This window comes from Chamaea fasciata, unplaced genomic scaffold (assembly GCF_029207755.1).
Source record: "Chamaea fasciata isolate MVZ Bird 193981 ecotype frontalis unplaced genomic scaffold, bChaFas1.0.hap1 SCAF_5, whole genome shotgun sequence".
In the NCBI taxonomy this organism is placed as follows: Eukaryota; Metazoa; Chordata; class Aves; order Passeriformes; family Sylviidae; genus Chamaea; species Chamaea fasciata.
This window is the reverse complement of record NW_027094090.1, coordinates 30,515,513-30,527,071: the sequence shown is the minus strand read 5'-3', so window position 1 is coordinate 30,527,071 and position 11,559 is coordinate 30,515,513. Positions and strand designations below refer to the sequence as shown.

The 11,559-nt window shown below is 43.3% G+C and overlaps 1 protein-coding gene across 2 annotated transcripts in view; it reads left to right on the top strand.

Moving 5' to 3' along the window:
* Positions 1-9,751: 9,751 nt before the first annotated feature.
* The window catches only part of SCAF11 (SR-related CTD associated factor 11), a 51,349-nt gene continuing 49,541 nt past the window's right edge, over positions 9,752-11,559 (top strand). Inside the window, exon 1 of one of the 2 annotated variants that reach the window (XM_066183137.1) lies at positions 9,752-9,898. The gene's annotated coding sequence lies outside the window, so the exon portion shown is untranslated. Of the gene's footprint in view, positions 9,899-10,497; positions 10,724-11,559 lie in introns of those variants that run through there. The other variant, XM_066183138.1, reaches the window with a different exon arrangement.

The window sequence follows — 11,559 nt, the reverse complement described above, 5'->3', positions numbered from 1 at the left end:
AGGATATATCCAATGTAAAAAGAAGACACAGACCATGAAGGACAACACCTCACTAAGGAGCTGTGGGCAATAAGAGCATTTACCTGCAGTCACTCTACCTAAACAGGTCTATGGTAGCAGCAAGGTTGGGGGGAAGAACAGAATTAAGATGTCCCTTTCTTCAATAGCTGGCTAATTGGGTTTGATGGTTCAGATCCTGTCACCCTAACTTTGCCTGCTTTTCAGAGTTTGCATTTTGTTCTCACACAGCTTCAAGAAAACAATGTATATTTTTAGAATTACCTCTTTGTTTACATTTTTCTTCTCTAGGAGGAGAAAGGTGACTGATGGTGGTCTTCACCAACGAGGTCAAAGAGGTGGCAACATAGGCAGCCAATCTTTAGCCTTCTGAAAGAGCTGTATATATAGATAGAGTCAGAAAACAAAGATAGACTTTCCGGCTGACCTTCTTGCTGCCTGCCTCATTCTTTCATGTCCCAAAGTGTAGCAAGATCCCTTCTGATTTCTGACATTATATGATAGTTACAACCCAGTCCCTCTTTATATCTGCCGTGACTATTGAAGAGATTATGGCTTTTCCTTTCAGACACTACTCCAAAATTTGTCTTCCACCTCTGTGTCCCATGAGCCTCGCTTGGACAATGTGTTCATACCATGGCAGCCTTGCTGTTCTGTCATGCAGAGCTGAGAGCAGCAGGGACAGGGACCCACAGCATGTAGTGTGCCACACAGCTCTGGCATCAAAAACTGCAGCAGAGGGGGAATTGTTCTTTGACTTAAGCAGAGGTGCCCAAGTCACAGAATTATTGGGAAGGTTACTTCCCCATTTTTAGTTAGTATTTACAGGTGAGAAAGTGCTTAGAGTTTTGGCTAGATTTTTCTTTCAGCATTTTAAATACAAAGGACAAGCAAAGTTCAGGTGGAAAGAGCTTCACTGCAAAAAGTCCTGGCTTAAGTGATAAGAGTATTTTTTAATGTAACCACAGAACAAACAAACAAACAAACAAAAAAATCAAAACAGCCTAGAAAAACTACAGAACATGGGATGATGGACCTAAGAAATAATTATATTCCTCTTAATTTTATAACCTGTGGGTAATCTCAGCAATTCAACAAAACTCTTCACAGAGCATAAAGCTAACACCTCCTCTAGTCCAGCCTTGATGGTGGCTGCATGAATGTGAGCACCATAACATTAACAACTCCTCCACCTAGCTGCCTTCTTCTATAATGTCATCCTGAGCAGCTGCAGACAAGCAGAGGCTTGTTAAAGTGTTATTTTGGGGAAAATGTCAGAAATAATTAGTTTCAACATGATTTTGAACATACTGTTCTCAGAGTGCATTAAGTGGGGTGTACTTTTAGTAGAGTGGATGCTTAGTTCTTCTTTTGAGTAAAAAGATTGTTTAGTATGCACTAAAAATACTCCAGTGGTATTATATATGATTAAGGGATGTTCTTTTTAGTGGTGCCCTTGTTAGCGAGTGTGCTATGAACAAATGTGTTTATTAGATAGCAAACATCACTTCAGTTTGTATTGGACCATTAGCTAGCAACCTCTCAGCTGACTCTACTGGGTGATCAGCTGGGGATTACTGTCTAGGGACTGTAATAACATAGCCCAGTTTGGGTGCAGTAAATCACTAATTATGCTGTCAAGATAAAGTATTTGATAATAACACAAAACTAAACAACTGTTTGGAAAAGCTGATGGTGGCGGTGTTGGCAACTGATGTAATTCATGTGAGCTATACAGTAAATAATCTGAAGCCTGAAATGATTTTTTAAAGTTATGGCCAAGTTTTGTTCTTATTTTAGTCACTTGGATTATTGCCTGTTATACTTAGGACATGACAATTTCTGAATGCATTTAAAGAAACACACACAAGTCTAAAAGTAGTTAATACAAGAAATGGCCTGAAAGTCCTCCAAGAAGCTTCCCAGCCTCTGAGAGCTGCTTCCCAGCCCCTCAGAGCAATTCCGTTTTCTACCTGTGAGACACTGAATTACATTTCTGAATTACATTTCTGTTTTCTGCCTTCTGTGAAGAAGAGCCATGCAACCATCACAGGGAATCAACTCGGCTGACTCAAACTTACTGAAAAGATGAAATTAACTATCTCAAAATCAAAACAATTAGGTAAAATAATTTTTTCTCATCACCCCCTCACCAAAACATTACCAAATGTGAATGTGGATTGTATTCTGCCCTCTCTGGGTACTTTGTGACAAGCTTGACTGACTCATGTGGAGCAAACAAAGAGCGTATTTCTGTCTCTGGTTATCTGCTTTTCCATTTTGCGGATGGTTACCACCTCACAACAGAGAGCAGAGACAATGTTTCAAACTGCATGATAGATTATTGTAAAGAACCATCAGTTTGGGATTTATTTGTATTATGTGTGGGTTTTTTTAGTTTTTTCCAAAATGGAAAGCCTTGGGAGAGGGACAGATTAGGCAGAAGGGGAAGGTAATGCCTCTTGGTATGAAAAGACAGACATTTTCTGGAGACACTGTTCTGCATCACATTCTTTACCTTCTCTTGCACCATAACTTGATGGCATGGTAGGCTGGATTTCAGAGACTCCTGTTCATCCTGCTACTGCCATTGCTAAACCACAAAGTTATGGATACACATTTCCTCAACAGGAGGAGTGGCAAGTGCAGGAAACATTGAGAAGTCTGGTGTATTTAAAATCTCAAGGAAGGGCAAAGGACATTGCTGGATTCAACATACTGAACAATGAAGGAAAATGAAGACTTCAAAGCACCTTTGATCTGTAGGAGTTAATCAATACTTTAGAAAGTAAATCTGTGCTAAAGATTTCGCATCTTAAAAGAAATATAAGGAGCTCTTCTATAGTGGAACCAGCAAAGGCCAAAGAGCATTCTAAATCTCTCAAGGTTAAGTAAGGAATTTCAGAAAAATCAATCTGTCCATATCTGTCATGTAAATAAATCAAGTAATGGACATTTTACATCTGTTTAAAAAAATAAAAATCTTTCAGATATTCATGTGAGTACAAAAATATGGATTCACAAGAAACAAGGCCATTAGATTGCACTATTATAATGTTTCCCAGTATGGTTCAGATTGCATAAACTCCTGATAAAGATGTTTTCATCCTGTCAGGTAAACAAAAAAAAAAAGAAAACAAGATAGGGAAGGAACACTGTTTTCTAAGTTTGTTGATGTCCATGAGTGCTGGAACACAATAAAGAGCAGTTCCTCCGTCTCTGGAGTGCAGCTGCCTGGGGCTTGGCTGCTGGCTGGGGGCAAACCATGACACAAGTTAACTTCATTCCCTCTCATCCTCCTCTTGCTCTGTCATACACAGTTCCAAAGCAAAACTTTTTCACCCAATGAGTTCAAGCCCATGTGTGCCTTTAATTTAAGTTCACTTTTATTTAGCTACCTCCTATAGTTCTTCTAAGATGAAGGGTGGTACTTACATCAACACTTTAAACAATATTTATGTCAACCTGTTGTTACACCAAGTTTGAGTGAAACCAGTAAGCCTGCTCAGGGTTGTGAAGAGAAACATGTAATATGGTTCAGCTTAAGTTCAATGGACTAAATCGGTTAGACAGATCATTGTCCCACAAATTAGAACAAATAACTTGGAACAAGGAAAGAATGGTGGCTATTTTTGCTAAGGAGTGCACTGTTGGATTTTTGTTAGAAATTGTGAGGTATGTACATACTTGTGTTAAAAGCTCCAAGGGCTTTTTGTCTTAAGACTGAATAAATGTGGTTGGTCACACCACAGTACAGGGACGCAAAATGCTCTTGGGAACTCCTGGAATAATTTAAGAATGATGTCTTCATTACAGGATAACACCTATCCCATTTCTTGCTGAGGAAACTACATGGCTATATAGTATAAATTATGGCTAATTATCTCACATGCTGTTTCCTCGGGGCCCTTAACACAGGAAGCCTTTTCTTCTTCCAGATATTCAATATTGCTGTTAATAACATCTTTCATTTCTACAGTAGGATATATTCCAAAGAATTCCAGTCTATCTCCATGGAGCACAGTCAAAGTGTGACCAACAACCTGGCATAACAAGAGAAAAATTCCAGCCAAGACCATTACAAAATTCCTCTGATCCTATACAAAAGGGTTGCTGCTACCCACAAAGAACTGAGAAAGCCTGATATCCTAGGGTTTTGTCCAAAATCTACAGAGCTAGAACATACTTTACTTGATCAGGAAACTCCTAGGAACTGACATGTGGATACTGAACATGGAAATACTGTGAATCTGAAAAGTGTGCTGTCAAACTTCATCTGATCTGATCCTGTCCATCTTTTGAAACTCACTTTTAGATTAGGCCAACAGGAACATTTGTATACTTTAAAGTAATAGTAAATAAAGAAAAGTAATATTTTACTAAATAGCAAAGGTGGCTGATTCAAATGTGAGTAGTAGAACCAGTGGCAATAGACCAGTATCATTGAATGAACTAGAAGACTGAAAAAACCCCAAAAACAACTCAATCAAACAACCAACCAACCAAAAATCCAAAGCAGAGGCTTGATAACTTTGTTTCCAACAGGGCAGCTAGCATTTGTGATTCTAGGGTTTGTCCTGTGCAGGGCCAGGAGTTGGACTTTGATGATACTTGTGGATCTCTTCTAATTCAGAACATTCTGTGATTTATTAAAACAAATACAAGAAAAAAAAATAAAGAAGAAGAAAAGAAACAGAATAGTTGTCTATACTGTGACTGACTATACTCTCAAAAAAATTTTTTTAGGTGTTAGACCATACTTTTATATTCCCTTTTGCTAAAAAGAAGCCTGAAATTCTGCACTAGTGTCTGTTCCTCACTCTTCCCACTTACTTTTATTTATAGACTATCATGCTGTATTTCTAAACAATGAAACTTGCAAGCAAAGACATACCGGATGTAAAAAGTCTCTCAATCAAACCGGTTTTAAAACAAGACAAAAAAATGAAAAGCTCTATCACTGAAATAATGTTCTCTGTGCAGCCAAGTATTCGAGGCATCTTGACAAAGAAAACATACAACCTACTTACTTATATATTTACATATCCATATGTCTATATATATATCTATATATATCTATATCTCTCTCTCTCTATGTATATATATATCCAGATATTAGAATTTCAAAATAAAATTTCCCTTAAAAGAAATGAGAATACCAGTACCAAAGACAGAAACTTCAGAACACTACATTATTGGAACAATTACCTAATTATTGAAACAATGAGCTTATTTGCAGTTAATTGGTGGTTTTTGCATAATATACAAACACAAGACAAAGTTGAATTTCAAATTAAAACAATAATAAAAATTTATTGCTGGGAAGAGGGAGGGACAGAGCCCCAAAAACAAACTCTATGAAAAAATTATCAAGATAACCATTTCTAATTAGTTCCAAGTTAAGAAGAAGACAATGTCCAACACTAATTTTTCAAGAACAACTGCTGTCAAAGCACTCTCATTTCCTTTTATAGGAAAATATCAAGTGCCTTGGATAGGGCAGACAAAGCATTTACAATATATTTGATTTTAGTAGACCTTTCAACGTTGTTTAACGTAAAAGAGAGATTGAAAAGGAATTAAAGTGGTAAAAGCAAGTAAAAATCTGTTTCAAGGAGAAAGGGAACAATCTGATACCAGCACTTACGGTGGACACAGAAAAATGAATGGGCTTCTGATACAGTAGGAAGGATCACAGATGTGAATTAGAACAGCTCTTCAAAAGTATAAATTTTAAACTAGAGAAATGGCCTGCTTGAGGAAGGACACTTTGAAAGGAGACTACACCACCCAAGATCTTGAAGAATAGACTGAGTGAAGGAGCATCATGACTGACTCTGCATGGGGCAGAGGGGGTGAAGGAGCTCTGAATAAACTCTCAGACTCCACCATTTTAATGCCCTTTGCATATATCTACATTCTTTAAAAGCTCAAAATCCAAGAGCCCAAGAGATGAATCGTTTAATACTTAAATGAGCATCTGAAATCGGACAGCAGAAGTGTTATATATCAAAAGTTCTTCTGTTCCCTGGGCACAGCATATTTCAGTGGCTTAACTGATGAGTTAAGTGTCCCAACAGTGTCACAGCAGGAAGAACAACCCACTATGCTAAAGTTTTTTCACCTCCTCTCTTTCAGACACAGAATGTAGTACTGGCATCTTCAAGATCCATTTTCAATATGGGTTTCAAGACCCATCTTCAATACCATTTCAGGCTCATTACACTGAAAAAAGTAATAATAATAATAAAGTCACTTACCTGTGCCATCATTGCAGTGTTGTGTTAATGGAAAATGGTGTAGGATGGCACAGAATACTTCCAAGTTAAGAATATAAATTCAAAGCACAAATAAGCAGTTATCTCCATCTTCCCCTCTGTGCTCTATGACAGTTCCAGTTTCTGCTCTCATGGATAAACTACCATTTTGTCCTCCAGGAGTCCCATGCTTGACTCATCCCTATTTCCATCAAGCATCACCTCCCCTCCTTTACCATATCATGATCAAAATCTCTCAGTCAGTTCTGCCATCTCCCTCTCTCCCTCACCCTAACACCACTCTTATTTCTAGTATCACACTCCCTGTTGCTCTCCTCTCCAAATGTCCCTGCCCTCACTCATACTGTTCTCCCTGCATGTGTTCCAGTTTTTCTCTGGCACATCTGGCTTCTGATCATACTCAGAGCTGTGCCCTGAATACAGCTTTGCTTGTGCTTCCACACCACGCTGCCATCCTGAGAGAAACACGAGCCAGTGAGAGGCTCTGCTTCAGGGAAGTTTCCAGCTCTCATGGATACTGGGAAACTCTGAAAATGTGGGCAGAGTAAATCTCCCAAACAAAACACAGGGCACACACAAAGGGCCTCCAAAGTACCTCTAAAAATTGTGTGTTTCCTACAGCCTGAGGTTTACCCCTGGCCTTTCAGCAGAATATTCTGGATCTGGCTGGAAAAAGAAGAAACAGCCCCACTCATACCTAGCTAGAAAGGACAATAGGCAATAGTAACTGCCTCCCTAGTCCTATCCTTCACCTGCAAAAGATTTATTGGTGTGGTATCCACCTCGACGAAGGACAACCTCTGCCATCAGTCACGAAGAACAATTGAAGAAGCTGAAGACTTCATAACACATTAAAACAGACTAAAGACATTATGTTTTTACTACCGTAAAGCATGAAAACAAACCTACGAATGTCAAAAATCACAATTGACTCCCAGATCTTTAGATTGTGAATATAAGATTCTCCTTTCAGCAAAACTGGCTGGTGCTGACAACTCATCCACCAATCCAGAAATGTTAACAATTTCTGTATTCATTCCTATCAACTTTGCCCCAGCTAATACTTCTTTTCCTGCCATCTTTATCTCAACTCCTGATGATATTTCAGCTATCCCTTCAGGTCAAATCATCCTCTTGGTCTTGATTTTTGAGAAAAATACTAATGGTTGCATGAATGACCAATAAATTTATTAAGTGCCTATACCACAGGGTTTGCTAAGATTAGTAGAAAATCAGAGTTCATGACTCCCTTTTCTTATACCCCTGTACAAAACCTAAACTCCTCACTCCCCGTTTCAGCAGGCACAGAGCTCACAGAAGGAGCTGTATCTCATGCTCACCTTTGGCAGAACAGACCAGCTGCTCATCCTTGACAGACTGGCTCTGGGAGCAGACATCCAACTGGATAGGACTGTCCTTCAGCCCTGGTTGGACTGGAATCCTCTGCAGGCTGGAACTTCACATACACACAGGAAAACTAAAGACATATTTTCCAGAGCTGATAGGAGGGAACCACAGATGTCCACCGTTGCTGTCCCCCCCGTACACATGCAGTGCACAAACATGTCCATCTCAAAGGGTGAGTGAGAGAGGGCCAAAGCCAGTTGACTGTTACCACACATCTTGAAGTTGTGTGAGTAGCCATAAAGGCCAGAGAGAGACAATCAGAGGATCAAATGAAAGTACAGACAGCACACCAGAGGTGATGAGTGTTTCTCTTTGCATTCCTCTCTCACACAGATATTTCTCTTCAGCTTGCCTGGCTCTTCTGTGCAACATGATCTGCGCAGGAAGAGGGGGTGACAGCAACATCTTCACAACTTGTGACAGAAACAGTGAATTTCAAGCTCTCTCTGCATCTGTGAGCCCCAAGTGACATAGTAAACATTTTAATTAACAGATTCAACAGTAACAAAAAGTAACACACAGTAGCTGTTTATAATATGCCCTCTTTGCAACAAAAACTTACCCCTGTGATTGGCTAGGCACACTCGGCTGGTTTGCTGCTATGGTTCTCCCTTCCTAATTGCTACAGTGTCTAGTTCTAGGGTCATTCAAGATCTCAATGGAGTCAAAACACAGCACTTACGTTTAAAACAAAGCTTTCTTTAATGCCAATTTTCCTAACACCTTATTCCTTTATTTATATAATCCCATTGAAGAATTTGAGGAATTTGTAAACCTTAATCGCTTTAAAGTCAGAATTACCTTAAACATTTAGTCTCCATTCCTAAATTTATGTTATTTATGTTTTCCAAATTATGGGAGTCGTCTTACTTATTACATTTCCCTGCAGCCTTCCAATGAACACAGTCTTTTCCTTTCTTCCTGTCACTCTTCTTACATCCTGTCCCACAGCCTGCTCTTACTTAATCCAAGTTCTTCTGAGTTGATCCTAAATACTCCCTCAGTAATCATGGCAACGAATAAGGTATTATAATTCTTGACAGACTGACTCTGACACACATTTTACTCTGTTCAGGCTGTGACTTCATTCTGAACACAAGGAGACACTGAACCATGCCTGCGTATCTGCGGGAGCTGCTTCCCCTTCCTGTCGTTTGTTGCTATGGCAGGATGGTGCCCCGGGGGTTCAGCTGAGGGCTCGGCTCTCCAAGGCGCTTCCCAGCTCTCCGCCGCCTCTGAGCCCGTGTGGGGAAGCCTCCAGCAGGCGGAGAATCTGGCGGCGCTGTGACGCAGATGTAACGGGGCCAGCGCACAGAAGGGGCTGCTGCACTGAACTGCTTTCCTGTCTGCCATAATGAGGACGTAAGACACCACCGCAAACTGCTTTTAAAATAACTGGTTATAGAAATGTAAGAGGATTAGACGTCACTGTGTCCATGCGGCCACAGGCGGCAGCCAGCATGAACCCCCTCAGGCACTGCTTCCTCTCCCTGCAGGGCCGGACTCACGGTGCCCCCTCACACACTCCTGTGGTCACAGGGCTTCGGCCAGTGTTCCTGTTGCCTAATTGGATTGAAATGCTACTATTACAAATAAAATAAAATAAAGTAAAATAAAGTAAAGTAAAGTAAAGTAAAATAAAATAAAATAAAATAAAATAAAAATATGTTTCGCACTCGGCGTGCCCCGCGACGCAGCTAGATGACGTCTCCAGACGCGCGCCTGCCCCTCGGCCGCGCCCGACCGCCGTGCCGCCACCAGAGGGCGCCCCCGCCCGCCGCGCGCGGCCCCGCCCCGCCCTGGCCCCGCCTACCCCACCTCATTGGCGCCCGGCCGGGGAGGGGCCGCCGGGTCACGTGTCCTCCCGCTCCCGCCCTCCCCGCCAGGCGGTGCTGGAGGACCTATCCCATAATGCTCTGGGGCGGCGCGACGCGGGGCGGTCTGGAGGCGTCTCTCTCTGCCGCCAGGGCGCCTCCTGCGCCGGAGCCGAGCAGCGCCCCCGCGCGGGCCCCGCCGGCGCTGCCGCCGCGCTCTCCCGGCCACGCGCGGACATGTGGCGGCGCGGCGGGCGCTGAGCGCGCGGGGCCCCGTGAGCCCCGGCAGCCCCGAGGCGGCGGAGGGGGCGCGGGCATCCGCACCCGGACCCGGCGCTCCCTGCGGGGCACAGACCGCGCCAGGGAACGTCGCGGCGCCAGGTGAGCGCGGCGGTCGGTGCCGGCCGCCTCCGTCGGGAATTTCCGCGCGGCGAGGGGAAGTGCTCGGGGCCGCGGGCCGGGGCCGGGCGCTGGCGGGCCGGGACGGGAGGGCAGGCGGGAGGCGTTGCAGTCCCGCTTCGGCCGGGGCCTTCGCCCCCGCGCGGAGCCCGCCGGGCTGGGGCGCTCCCGCCGCTCCGCCGGGCTGGGGCGGAGTTTGCTGCCGGCTCTGGCCGCGTTTTCCCCTCTTCCTTTCCCTCCCCACCCCTCCTCGCCGCCCGCGTCGTGGCGCCGACCGGGAGCCCGGCCCGGCCCGGTGCTGACGCTCTGTCGCCGCAGCGAGACGCGGGTCCGGCTCCCGTGCCCGCCGGCCCCCCTGGGGCGGGAGGGGAAACAAAGCGGGGCGGCCAGGGCGACCCGCGGCCCCCTCCGTGCCGAAAGCTTTTGTGAAGCCGCACCGGGAGGAGCAGCAGCCCTGCCCGCTGACCCGTGAGCGGCGCTGAACAAAGATACGACCCACTGAGCAGCGCCGTCCCTCCGCTCCCGGTGGGGTGGGCGCACGACCGGGCGCACGGAGCTGTAAACACCGGCGGGTTTTGGAGGAGGAGCGGCTTCTGGGACATTAGAGTTGTGGAGGAAGTTGCACGGAGAGGCTCAGCTCAAAGCCTGGCTCTGCTTTTGTGCTGCTGTGTGATCGCGACTTAGACATCAGCAAAGTTGCGCAGGGGAGCGCTGGAGCCTGGAAGCAATTTACCGAGCCAGTGAGATAATCTCGAGTTCTGGTGTTTTATAGTACATGGTGTCCTGGTTTATTTTTTTTCCCCTTTGGTGAGTATTAAAGAATATTATTAGCTTGCGCTCGAAATGTAACTCATCTTTGACAGTCCATCTCCACATTTATAACTTCAAAACAAAGCAGTATTGTTAGGACTAAAATTGGTCCCCGCCCTCTCACGATGTTTTCCTCTTAGACTACTAATTAGTTTTAAATTCTTAGGAAGAGCGAGATAACAGAGAGAAAGCCCAGGTAGTTACCGTGTGTTTAGTATTAGTAACTAGGTGCTGTTGGCAAAGAGTTATTTATGAAGCGTCAAGAGACAGTTAAGGCTGTGCCTATCTAAGTAATTATTATATAATTGATTGGAATGTCCCTGATTATTGAACAGCTATTTTAAGTTTGTAATTTTATAGCTTTGGTAACCTTAAAGGGAAATCTAGCTAACTGTGTGCCCATTTAAGTTTGTAGATCACTAATGTGTTGAGGGCTTTTGATTTTCTTTTCAGTGGATTACAGTTTTAGGTATAATCTGACTTAAAGTTTTACTATGCAGGTATTCAGACTCTTACACATGGGAGAGTCATTTTGTTATGATTTCATTTGCTCTTAGCGGAAATAAGTAGTACGCTTCTTAAATGAAATGACAGAGTGACAAAAATTTGCTGTTATTTGGTTGATTATATGTGATAATTTAATCCATGTCTCTTTTTTTTTTTTTTAACTGGAAAAGCTGCATTTAGAAACTCATAGTATTAAACATAAATGGATAGCATCCTTTTCAGTGGCATGGAAAATACTTGGAAATGATCCCAAGTACTTTTTCAAGTGTTTTTTTTAACATTTCTAGGAATACAGTATTTGATTTTGTGATTTCCTGAGATGAGAC